This window comes from Plectropomus leopardus, chromosome 5 (genome assembly GCF_026936395.1).
Source record: "Plectropomus leopardus strain MGB_pleo_1.0 chromosome 5, ASM2693639v1, whole genome shotgun sequence".
NCBI classification, from domain to species: Eukaryota; Metazoa; Chordata; class Actinopteri; order Perciformes; family Serranidae; genus Plectropomus; species Plectropomus leopardus.
In genome coordinates, this window is record NC_142180.1 from 3170741 (window position 1) to 3183014 (window position 12274).

A 12274-nucleotide genomic window follows, 5' to 3' on the forward strand; every position below is an offset into this window, starting at 1 on the left:
TGGTGGATGGCATTTCAGAGTCTTCCAATGAAAAATGGCCAGACTCTGAAGAAAAAAATGATACAGATGATTGAAGAGAAGCTACATCTAGACCAGAGTAACATCTGTCTGGAGAGAGTGCATAGGACTGGGAAACCCAAGGACAACATAACCACCAGGCCACGTGCAATTGTGGTAAAATTCCTTAGGTTCAGGACAATTAGGCTGTACTGCAAAGGGCAAAACATCTGAAAGGAAACAACATATATTTGAATGAGGACTTTCCAGACACTGTGAGGCAGAGAAGGAAGGAACTGTTGCTGGCCTTAAAAGCTGCCAGGGAAAAGGGGGAAATTGCCTATCTTCTATATAGTAAACTTATCACCTGCCCACCAACACAGCAACAAATAAATGGAGGTAACACTGAACAAAAATAGGAAGAATTGTGATGTATAGACATCATTACTCATTATTCACAATATATTCAAGAGTGTGAAATGACCCTTCATATCCATAAACCATCTCAATATCAACAAAATTACACAGGAAATGACTGAAATTAGCCCATATTAACATTTGCAGTCTCAGGAATAAGCTGACTGAAATATATTACAGGAGCACACATGGGGGAGGGGTTGCCCTATACATTCAGAGCCATAGTTCAACTAAACAAAGACATGATCTTATGCCAGACAGCATCGAGGCTCTTTGGTTGCAGGTTCATTTACCACCTGTCAAACCATTACTGGTAGGATGTTGTTATTGACCATTAAGTGCTAAGAGTGACTATTTAGATAAACTGTATGAAATGATGGTTGGTATGTTAATATCAACTGTTTATCACATGAATGCCCACTAAAAAACAAAGTTGTCTCTATAACTAATGCATGTTATCTAACTCAAGTTATTAAACAACATAAATGCATCTGTATAAATAGCTCTGGTAAAATTACAACAACCTGTTTAGATCACATTTTCATGAACGCTGCCGAGAGAGTATCAGTTCCTATCTGATGTAGTGATCACAACCATATATGGCCATATCAGGAAAAGCAAAAGTACCTAAAGTGGCTCCTAGGGTGGTCTATGAGAGATCCTACAAGAGGTTCTGTCAAGTATCGTTCAGTAGAGATGTAGAAAATATATGTTGGTTTGATATACACAAGGAGGACAATCCAGATGAAGCAATTGAAATTTTTGAGAAAGTGTTTTATGAAATTATTAATAAACATGCACCACTGAAAAAAATCACTGTGAAAAATGTTAGGTCACCATGGATTGACCAAGACTTGAAAGAGTGTATGGTTAGAAGATATATAGCAAAAGGTGTGGCAAACATGACTTGCAAAAAAAAGAAGACTGGCAGATCTAGTATAAACTGAGAAACCAAGTCACCAGTATAAATAGGAAAATTAAAAGGATGTATTTCAAATCAAAACTAACTGAGTGTAAACATAATGGGAAAAAGTTGTGGAGCACTTTAAATGATATAATGGGCAGAAAGTCTAGTTCAACTCCATCATTTATTGATACTGGTGAATCATTTTTAACAAAGCCCGCTGAGACTGCCAATTATTTCAACAGTTTTTTTTTTATTAAAAAATTGGAAAATTGAGAATTGAAATGTCTTCCACAAGTAACACATTATCGTATTCCAATATAGAGGAACAAAGTATGAATGGTAACAACTGTCATTTTGAATTAAAGAAAGTAAATGCAGAACAAGTGCAAGAGCTACTACTAAGTATCAGTAATGACAAGCCAGCAGGATACAGATGATTTGGATGGTAAACTTCTAAAAATGGTGGCTGGTTCTGTGTCTGGTCCTGTCTGCCACATCTTCAATGCCAGTATAGTAAGGAGTGTATTTCCTGTAGTGTGGAAAGAAGCTAAAATGATTTCTCTACCAAAAAATACATATGAGCAATGACTCTGGTGAATTCGCAAGAGACAGCCACATATAGAAAATAAAAAGTTAGCCTGTGGTGATGAGAGTCCAGCCAATACCTAAACCTCAGTGTGTCCAAACCTGAAAAAAAAAATGTTTTTCTCTTTTACAAATTTAGAACAAATGCAAAAAAAAAAATCACTGGACTTTTAAAGACATCAAATTATAAAAAGGATGAAGCATTTGACTGAGATTTTATATTAAAACAATGAATTTTGTATTTCTGTAATTTGTTTCGGGTCCAGCAGATGTAAGGGACAAAAAACATAAAGAGAAAAGCAGATGCAAATAGAAAACCTTAACAGAGCTCTAAAGAGTGACATTATCATATGATAAAAGCTTAAATTCAATCCTAGATCTTATTGCAAGATGAATGTCATTGGATATGATCTCAAGTTATATGCAGATACATGTACGCATGTTAAAGGCAGGAGCCTCATCATACTGTCTTCCTCTCCTCTCCTGACAGGACAGCTTTTTTCTCTCCTGAGGATTTGGATTTCCATGCACGGCCGTCCATCTCTCCAAGTCAACATCACACACCATTTCTCCCATGGGACAAGAAAGAACATGTAGAGAATATCTCTATCAGCCCTGACACACAAGTCACCCGAGAGGAAATGGCAAGGAAGACGAAGGGAGAAGATGGTAGCGATTGATGGGACGCAAACGGACAGGAGGAACGTCCTGGGAGAAGAGGAAAAAGACAACATGAGCAACATGCAAGAAGGTATGATGAGAGCAGTGAGGAGACAACAGCTGATGAGAGAGTCAGAGAGAGATGTATGTTGTTGAGGTGTAGAGAATATGAGGGTTTTCACTGAGGCACCGAGGCTGACGAATGGCGCCAAGAGTGGCATTTATTTAGAAAAAAACAGTCTGTGCTGTTGCGGTTTGACTGATTTACATTTAGGGTTCAGTTGGTGGATTCAGGGATTTCCTTTGGTCTGATCCGGTTTGTTTATGAAAAGATAGAGGTCCTCCTGAAGCTGATTTCAGCTTGAACTTTTGTCTCCTGAGCCTTTTGATATTTATTGCTATTATTTGCAATGGACTGCATAATAATACAAATGAATACGACAATTTGATTTAGCACAAATAAGTAAACTCCGTTGCCAATTTATTAGGTACACCTAGCTAAAACTAATTTGGCAAATTAGCATCAGCCTGACCATAAATTGTCCGTAATGAAAGTAAAAATGTTCAGTTAACCCTTTGAAACTCGACATCACTTGTCTTGTGCCGCTCTTGTATTTAAACCTTCAAAATAAGATTGGTTCCTTTCTTTTTTGAAAACATGGGGGGAAAGGCCAGGAGAAACTTAAAAACAACTGTTCAAAACAGTAGCAAGAACTTAGTGGATTTTGAAATTTTTTATTTTTTAAAAAAATGTTGATCTATGTGTATGTTGTGAAGGCAGGTTGATTTAGCATTATTAAGTATTTATTATTTTAAATAATTATTTTTATTTGATAAGCACATTTTTCTGGTTATTTCTTCAAAAGAAAACCTATTCATTTGGGGTCCTTTTGGTAATTTTCTTGTATGTTTTTACAATTTTTTTTATCATTTCTTAAGTTGCTCATTTCCATTTTACCCAGTTTTAAATATTCAACTATGATGATTTTGGAGGCTGCAGTTTATAGTACTGTTGAATTGTATTACATTATAAGCAACTTACAGGTATTTCTATTATTTTGTCAACCCCAATCATAACAGTTAGGGCTAGGCTAAATAACAAAACCACAGTTGTGTGTAATGCAATATAGTTCAGCAGCTTCATGGACTTTATCAAGCAGTTTGGTGAAATTCTGCAGTGAAATCTCACTCAGCAGCTGTTCTGTGAATGCTACATCAAAAACCTTATGAAGAAATGTATAACCTGATATAGAGTCTCTTTATTTAACAATTCATAGAAATATCAAGCTGGGTGTGAAAACTGCAACAATGTGACTGCAAATTAAAAATCTGATTGATGGTATCATCTGAGGGGAAAAAAATGCTGCTTTAGAAACCGTAAAAAAAACCAGCAACACTTCGGTTTTAATGCTCCCTAGATCCAAGCAATGCTTCAAGGCACTCTCTGTTTGAAAATGTGCACATCTGATGCTTCCAGTGCATTTCTGTCTCAAGACAGAGGGTCACAAGGTGCAGTGGCTTATAAAAAGTTGCCATAATAGGCTCCGGAGCTGTCAGTCAGCATGGGGCTTCGACAGTGCGTCTCTGATGCCTTTGCAGCAAACCTGAAGGAGGCCGAAGAATAAAGGGAAACCAGAAATTATATATATATTTTCCCGTTCAGCCAGCTTTTTATTGCATGCACTCCTTTAGTTTCCAAGGGCTAGGGGATAGAGAGGTCCCAGGGGAGGTTAAGGAAAGGCATACATGTACGCTAGAAAGACAAAGAGCATCAAAGGGAAAAGGAGAGAAGACAGAGAAAGAGACGAAACATGACAGAGGCAGAAGAGTCATCGTGAGGTGTCTCAGAGCTGTCAATCACGGCAGAAAACCGGATGGCTTGCTCTGAAGCGACCTGCAGAGTGAGAAGCGGAATGGAAATGAGGAGGCACTGCTTCCTGCGGCAAACAAATGCTCGCTAAATCTTTTAAACCAAGTTACTGGATTGAAACAGACTTCTGACAGATGCAGGGTGAGTGCAGGTCAGATGAAACCCTGGTAATTATGAGAGTGATGTTGCACTGGAGACTGAAAAATAGAAGTCTTTGGAGTGCAGGAGACAATACACAAATTATTGTGAATGAAAACAATAGGTTAGTTTGGCTAAAGATACAAACAGGCTCTGAAATTACCAACCTCAGTAAGCTAAATGTGGGTAACGAGAGAAGACACAACGCTGTTATCTGTAGAATCTTTTTTGCTTTGATTGACAGCTGAAGTTCACCAACTTCTAATCAATAGCCATCACTAAAAGACATAAAACAACACATACTGATATTCCATCCATATAGATATTTTTATGTGTTAGGGTTGCATATTATAAGCACTTTACTTAATTGACTATTGATAACATTAATGACAATTAATTTGTTAATAATATAAAAAAACATAATTTTGCTTATGAAACAACTGTGTTTTTCTCCTCATTCAAACCTCACAGCAGCATATTTTACATTATCTGACAGTAGTTAAAAGTTACAATACTTTTTAAAAATGTCATTATAAAAGTGCTTTAACTTCCTTATAGCCATATTTTATTAAATGTTATTAGAACAGTAGTGTATTCAACTTTTATTGTATGACAGTAGCTACTTGATTTAACTTTATTGTAACTGCAGTTCATTTAGTAATTTTGTATTTCAGTAGATACCATTAGTTTAAAGGACATTTAAAATGTCGATATATATATTGTGTGTCACGATTAACCTTATGTTATCGCAAAATAATTTAAAGCCATGTGGCCCAGCTCTAGCATAAATTGGTTATATTGCTCCCTTTCTTTGCCATTAATAGTCATTGAAACATGCGTTCAAAATACACCATTCTACTGATAACTAGAATAATAGGACACAACAGATTGTTTATATTGTTTAGATTTTAGATCAGTTCTTCATGTGATTGACGAAATTTCATGTTAATTTTAAAATTTTATTTTATTTAAAAAAAAAAAAAAAAAAGCTCTCACCATGATGGTACAGTGTTGTTTTAAAGTATCGTACACCCACAAAGAATATTTTCAAAAATGTCTTCAAATTATGTTGGTGAAAAAAAAAAAATTGCAAACTTTTTAAAAAAAAAATTTCGACTGATATCAATGCGTACCACAGAGGGTCTAATATAGTGATTTTAAATGTGATTTTAAATCTCCACCTCGACGGTGGAGACAGGTACTTCATAGACAAGCAGAGACCAGAGCACTCAGGGAAGTATCCCATGTTGGTAAAGCCAGGCCTTTTACTTGCCGGGTAGGCCGCTCTTCTCCAGGAATGTCATGTCTCTGCTTATCATTTAGGTCTGCCCTGTACCATTTCCCCAAGCTCTTCACTGGTCTCACCTTAACTGTCTGGATGATGGTATCCTTGATCTTGAACCAGAACCTGGACACTCCCCTTCCTCAATACCAGGCTTCTGGATTTTTCAAGTTTAAACTCCATCCATGCCCAGTTGGTGAGCTCAACCAGGTCCTCCAAGATCCATCTTCCTTCTGATTTTTCAGTGATGGTGAGGTCATTCATAAATGCTCTTACAGGTACCTGCTGGATGCCACTTGCCAGCCTTGCCCCCCGACGCAACTTCTCTGCTGACTTGACGAGGAGGTTCATCGCTGTGGAAAACAGGATCACGGAGATTGTGCAGCCAGTGAAGCCTCCACAGGTGAAACGCATGTTGAAGTTGTTGAAGTAGCACTGCAAGAGTTTATGGAATCGCTTTGGTACATGGTAGGTCTTCAGCGTCAACTCCAGTAGCTTGTGGGGTATTGCCCCATAGGCATTTGTCAGGTCTAGCCACAGGACTGTCAGGTCACCACAGTTCCTCGTCGCATCTTCAATAATTTTGGTGATTACGCTGGTATGTTCAAGGCAGCGTTGAGGAGTGAGATCGTGCAGAATTGCTTGATCCCTGCAGCATTCTCTTCTTTAGCGATTAAGCCTCCCTCAGCCACCAGACAGCTGTCAGCAAGGAAGTCCTTCTTCTATGCCACTCTCAGTAACTTCCAGAGTTGTCTCCTGAGCCTTTTGCAATATTTGTACACTTTGTACAGAATGCCTTCCTGAGAAAGGTATTCACTTCCTGCCAAGTTGCGTCCTCAGCTCTGAAGGGGATGGATGGTTCGGCTGGTTTTATGAGCTTCCCTATGTCTCCCAAGGCGTTCTCCCTTCTGGGGTCGCTATGTACCTGGCAGAGATGCTCCTCCACCTCCTCCTTTGTTGCCTGCAGCTCCCCAGATCTTTTATCGCCCTTAAGTTTCGACATGTATTTCAATGGGTTCCTGGTGAAGTCTGTCCTTTCCTTCACCCGTCACTTCCAGCGCATATACTCCAGATGATGGATGCCATGGCTTTGAACTTCTTCCCCACATCCCCTGCCAAGGTTGTCTCCCGCACTTGGTCTACATCATGGTCGAACATCTCCCACTCCTTCCTTGCCCCTGCAGCAGGCCAGTTAACTCGTTTCCTTCGAGCCACTCCTGCACAAGTGTTCTCTCCGCGTCTCCTGTTCTCCTGAATGCCTTCCATTTCTGTGTGGTGTCTTGTGTCCTCTGACCAGTGGTGGAATGTAACGGAGTACAAATACTTCGTTACAGTACTTAAGTACATTTTTCACGTATCTGTACTTTACTTAAGTAAAAAATATAGAGTATACTTTGACTTTTACTCCACTACATTTTACAGCTATTTTCTGTACTTTCTACTCCACTACATTTCCAAAATGCACCACGTTACATTTGATGGTTGATCAGTCACCAAAATGCTGTCTTCACAAAAAATATTGGTTGCGTTCGCCTCGGAAGTTTAAACCAATCAGGTGCTGCTATGCCGCCTCAATGACAGCAGAGCGCGTGCATTTAGAAGCGGCAGTGTGATTTGGACAACAGTCGATATGGACTCGGAGACTGAGACCCCTGAGCCGAGCCATCCTTGGCCATATTTAAAAGAGATGTTCATGTTTATGGGCTCCAGGAATGAATCATTTAAATTCCAGTGTCTCAACTGTCTTCCTCAAAAAAAGGAATTACTGGCTTTCAAGAATTCCCCGTCAAATCTGAAGAAACACATTGAGGTAAGCAGAGCTCTTGCTACGCTAAGTTATTTTCTCGGGCTTATCATGTTAGCCAAGGTTATATTATTTTTGTTTACTGACATCATGTTATAAATGCTCTAATCTAGCAGAGTACACGTTAATTTACAGAAATCGCCAGAAAAGAGTACAACGGTGTTTTCATTATTTAGCTAACCTACATAGGAACGTAAGGTGGTAAGCTAGGTTAGCTTGTAGCACATGCTAGCTCGACGCGTCATTTACAATGTAATATAGGGTCTTGTTGGGAAATTTGAATGAATGGACAAGTTTGCACTTACACATAGTAACAATTTGAACCTGTCGGGTGGTAAAAACAAACACTTTAGTGAAAGTAATTTGTCACAGGCACAAGCTCGCTTTGTTTTACTTTTAGCCGCTTAGCGGTCGCGTTACAACGCTCACGTTTAATATGGTCCGGTTCGGTTCCAAGAGTGTTGGTGGGGGGCTGTGAGTTTGCGGACCAACACTGTCCAGTCAATTAATGTAAAACAATGCTGTGCATTTTCTTTTTTTCTGAGTCTGAGCCCACAACTTTTAGCACCACTCCGGCTCCGGCCATTGGTTTTCCAGACAGACTAAAAGCCACAGCGCCATCTACAGTCTGTATCGGAGCATATAACATCGGCACTAACGGGGCACTGAATGAGATGCACAGCTCCAACAATAAAAAGTTATTATGTGGCAGAGAGCGCTTATAATGAATCTATGTGTATGTTTTAAGAAATATATTTTCTCTGTTAGGATATGTTCTACTATATTGTTGATAGAGTGAAAAGAGGTAGAATCATATTTTCAGTGGAGTATTCCTGTAGTACAGGTACTACAGTCACAAAATAATTATACAATGATATATACAATGATATAAATCTTAGATAATATCGCCCAGCCCTAGAATTAAGATTAATTAATTAATTATCATTATTGTTGTTTTATTTTCAGAGAAGGCACAGATCACATCTCCAGCGTTACATATGGACCTGACGCAACGACTACTAAAAGGAAGGAAGCTTGTCTGTTGGCGAAGGTCCTTCAACTAGTAAGCAGCAGAAACTGGTGGTGGCAGACACAAAGGCTTCTCAGAAGACCACAGATGTTGCAGTAATGAACTTTGTTGTTCAGGGTTTGCACCCTTTTGGAGTAGTGGAGCAACCTGGATTCATATCTTTAATGCAGCATATTCACCCAAATTACACAGTGATGTCAATGGACAACTTTAAGAGACAGGATAGAAAAAAAACAGTGCAAATGAAAGCAAAAGTGAAGAATGCTATGCAGAACATTAAATACATCTCAACAACTACAGATTGTTGGATCGCCCATCGTCCAAAGCTTCATAGGTGTTACTGCCCACTGGATCGAGCCAGAAAGCCTGGAGAGATGTTCTGTTGCTCTGGCATGTCAAGAATGAAAGGATCACATACCTATGATGTACTAGCTGAAGCCCTGAATGACATCCACATGGAATACAATATTCGGGAAAAAGATTGTCAGAACTATAACTGACAATGCTTCCAATTTCATCAAGGCTTTTAGGGTTTATGGGTGTGATGAAGAAAGTGCTGCTGATGGGGGGTGTGAAGATGTGAATGATAGTGAGAAGGAAGAAGAAGCTCCAGAAGAAGATCCTGAAGTGGAGACAGAGGCTGTTGAAGTGGAAGCTTTAATGAATGAAGAAGATGACGAGTGTGCAATATCAGCTTCTCCAAAGCATCACCGTTGTGCTTGTCATCTCCTTAACTTGATCTCAACAGTTGATGCCCAAATGCCAACTCCAACGACATCTACAAGAAAATAAGTCGCAGCATTTGCTAAGTGCTCATCACTTTGGAATAGGACCTCTCGCCCTCTACAGCTGCAGAGGTCATTGAGAGGGAATGCAAGCTGCAACTCATTCGACCAGTTGACACTCGGTGGAATTCTTTCTTTTCTTTCTGTTGAACGGATACCGCTAATAATTAGAGAGAGGAGAAGGAGCCATCAGAGCAGTGACCACTGCACTTAAAATCCCATGTAAGTGTGGCTGGAGCAGATACATATGTACGGGTTGAGTAATATTAGAAGTTGACTTACCATCTACCCCCTAGTTTCAGGGCTGCTGTTAAAGTAACTATTATTAACTGCATTGAGATAATTTGGAACATTATCATCTTATCAACCATCTGTTTCATGTTTCTAGAACTAGATCTTAATTTGAGATAGTAGCATTTCATAAGTATAAGTATATTGCACAGCCAAACACATACTCTTGTAAAAACATGATTGGTGACATTAATGTTGTTTTCAGATTTATGCTTATAGACTACATGTTGAAATGTTCAATATAGACTACTTTCTGATATCAAAAATGCCAAATCATAATTTCTGCAATATCAACTTGAGAATATTCTAATATACTTAGATTTTTTCAACTATTTTGATCTTTTATTGATATTCTACATTCAGGTGTTTCATCCATGTCTTACAGGTGCAGCCCTGCAGAATCCTTGCTTTCTTGACTGAATATGTTGCAACCATGGGCCCAATCTCCAAGGCACTGAACATATTGCAGGCAGAGAAGGATGTCCACATGGGATGGCTAGTGCCAACTATAACCCTCCTAAATGTGAAGCTTGACCGCCTGAAGACCTCATCTAGGTTCTGCCAGCCACTGATCACTGCCCTTCAAGAAGGAATACAGCCGTATTTGGAGACATGCTTTCTGACCCTGAACTTGTTGCTCCTGCCATTTTGCTTCCAAAGTTTCAAGCACCTCATGGACAAGCAATGCAGACTTGCTGAAATCGGGTAAGTCACTGAGATGGTTCCTCAATTGCTGTTGTACAGGGAGGGTATTATTCATGTATTAAACCTTGTAAAAGGCAGATCCTGATCATAGTAAGATATAACACTGGATCAGAAAATGTGTTAATAGTCACTAAGGAGGAACAGCACAATGACCTAGTTATCATGATAGGCCGTTCTGTATAGTCTATGGTTATATAGTCCATGTTTATTGGTTTCACACATTTCCTTTATTCTGTCTGGAAATTGTTTTTTATAGGCATGGACTACATCAAGGCCCACTTGGATCTAGAGTCAGTCCCATCACCAGGCAGCCATTCAGGGTCAGAGGAGGAGGACTCTTGGTCTTATGAAGGGAAACGCTTCAAGAAACCACAAGGCAGCTGGACACCTATCTGGCCAGTTCAACGACCTCCATGAATGTCCTCAAGTCAGTGCCCAATGTTCTCAACTTGTCCCTCAAAGTCAACACTCCGGCTGCCTGCCTCAAGAGCATGTGAAAGACTTTTTAGCTCAGCCGGGCAGATTTTTTCTTCAAAAAGAGGCAGACTAGGCTCAAAAAACTTTGAAAACCAACTCTTGTTGAAACTGAACAAAAAGTTCTGGTAATGCAAATGACAATGAAACTGCCATTTTAAAACTGTTGTGCAGAGAAAAAAAAACATGTTTATAGATGAGCCTTGCCAGCATTAAGACTTGTTGAGTTCTCATGTTCATGACATGTCAGAAGTTAAAGAAAAGAAAGGTTTAAAAGAAAATTTCACAGTTGAATTGTTGTGTTGATCAGATGTTGATTAGAATAATTGTTGGCTGCATTATAGGACAAAAAATCTGATCAAATAGGCTAACTTATCGAAAGATTATTCAGAGTCTGTTTTGCTTTGAATAGATTTATAATAAAATAAATGATTTTAATATATAACCGTCTTCTTTATTGGTTTTACCTAATGACATTAGAAAATGCAGATGTTACTACTAGTAATTCTTATACCTCTGCAGATGCCATTAGTAATATTTACAAGCAACAACTTTTGTTTATTGTAAAGGTTAGCTGCATTTGTGCTTACCCTCTGTGATTCATTTCACACTCTATTTTATAATTCTGTTGTTTATTGTTATCTAACAGGGTAATACAGCTCCATACTATGTTTTTATTGAAATATAGGCCTGAACATTAAGAGACAAAACATTGTGTAAGTACTTTTACTTTTAATACTTAAAGTACATTTAAAAGTAAGTACTTACTTACTTTTACTTAAGTAGGATTGTTATGTAGTACTTGTACTTTTACTTGAGTATATATTTTGCTGGTTATCTGTACTTTTACTTAAGTACTGAGTTTCAGTACTTCCTCCACCACTGCCTCTGACCCATCAGCGATGCTGTTCCTGCTTCCCTCTTTGTCGTGTACCTGGAGATTCCGGGGGCTGTGGTTTGCCTCTTGCACCGGCCTCTCCTCCATCTCACCAGGATGCCGTGTGTTGTACATTACGTTAAGGTTGCAGGCATTTCGTTTTTGACTGGTGTATCTTCAGACTGTTTGCGTTTTTGCACATTTTCCCACATCTGCAAACCCGAAGTAAAATCGCTTTGCTGTTCAGTAGTCGATTGTCCGTCATGGGTGGTCATAACAGTGGTCTGTCCTGTGGGCCGATCATCCTCCCCAGCTCTCTCTTGACCCCGGGGGTATCATGTAATATATCATAGCGATTATCAGTGGGCTCCTCCTCACGAAGGAAGTGCTTTGGCCTGCTGAGCCTCCACACCCCTGCTCTGGTCTGTCCCAAATGTCAGATCAATATTTCA

At 39.1% G+C, this 12274-nt stretch overlaps 2 pseudogenes; one reads left to right on the forward strand and one right to left on the reverse strand.

Annotated features, from left to right (window-relative positions):
* Positions 1-5743: 5743 nt before the first annotated feature.
* LOC148189491 (uncharacterized) lies at positions 5744-6859 on the reverse strand (annotated as a pseudogene).
* Positions 6860-9134: 2275 nt separating this feature from the next.
* LOC148189492 (uncharacterized) lies at positions 9135-10888 on the forward strand (annotated as a pseudogene).
* The last annotated feature ends 1386 nt before the right edge of the window (positions 10889-12274 follow it).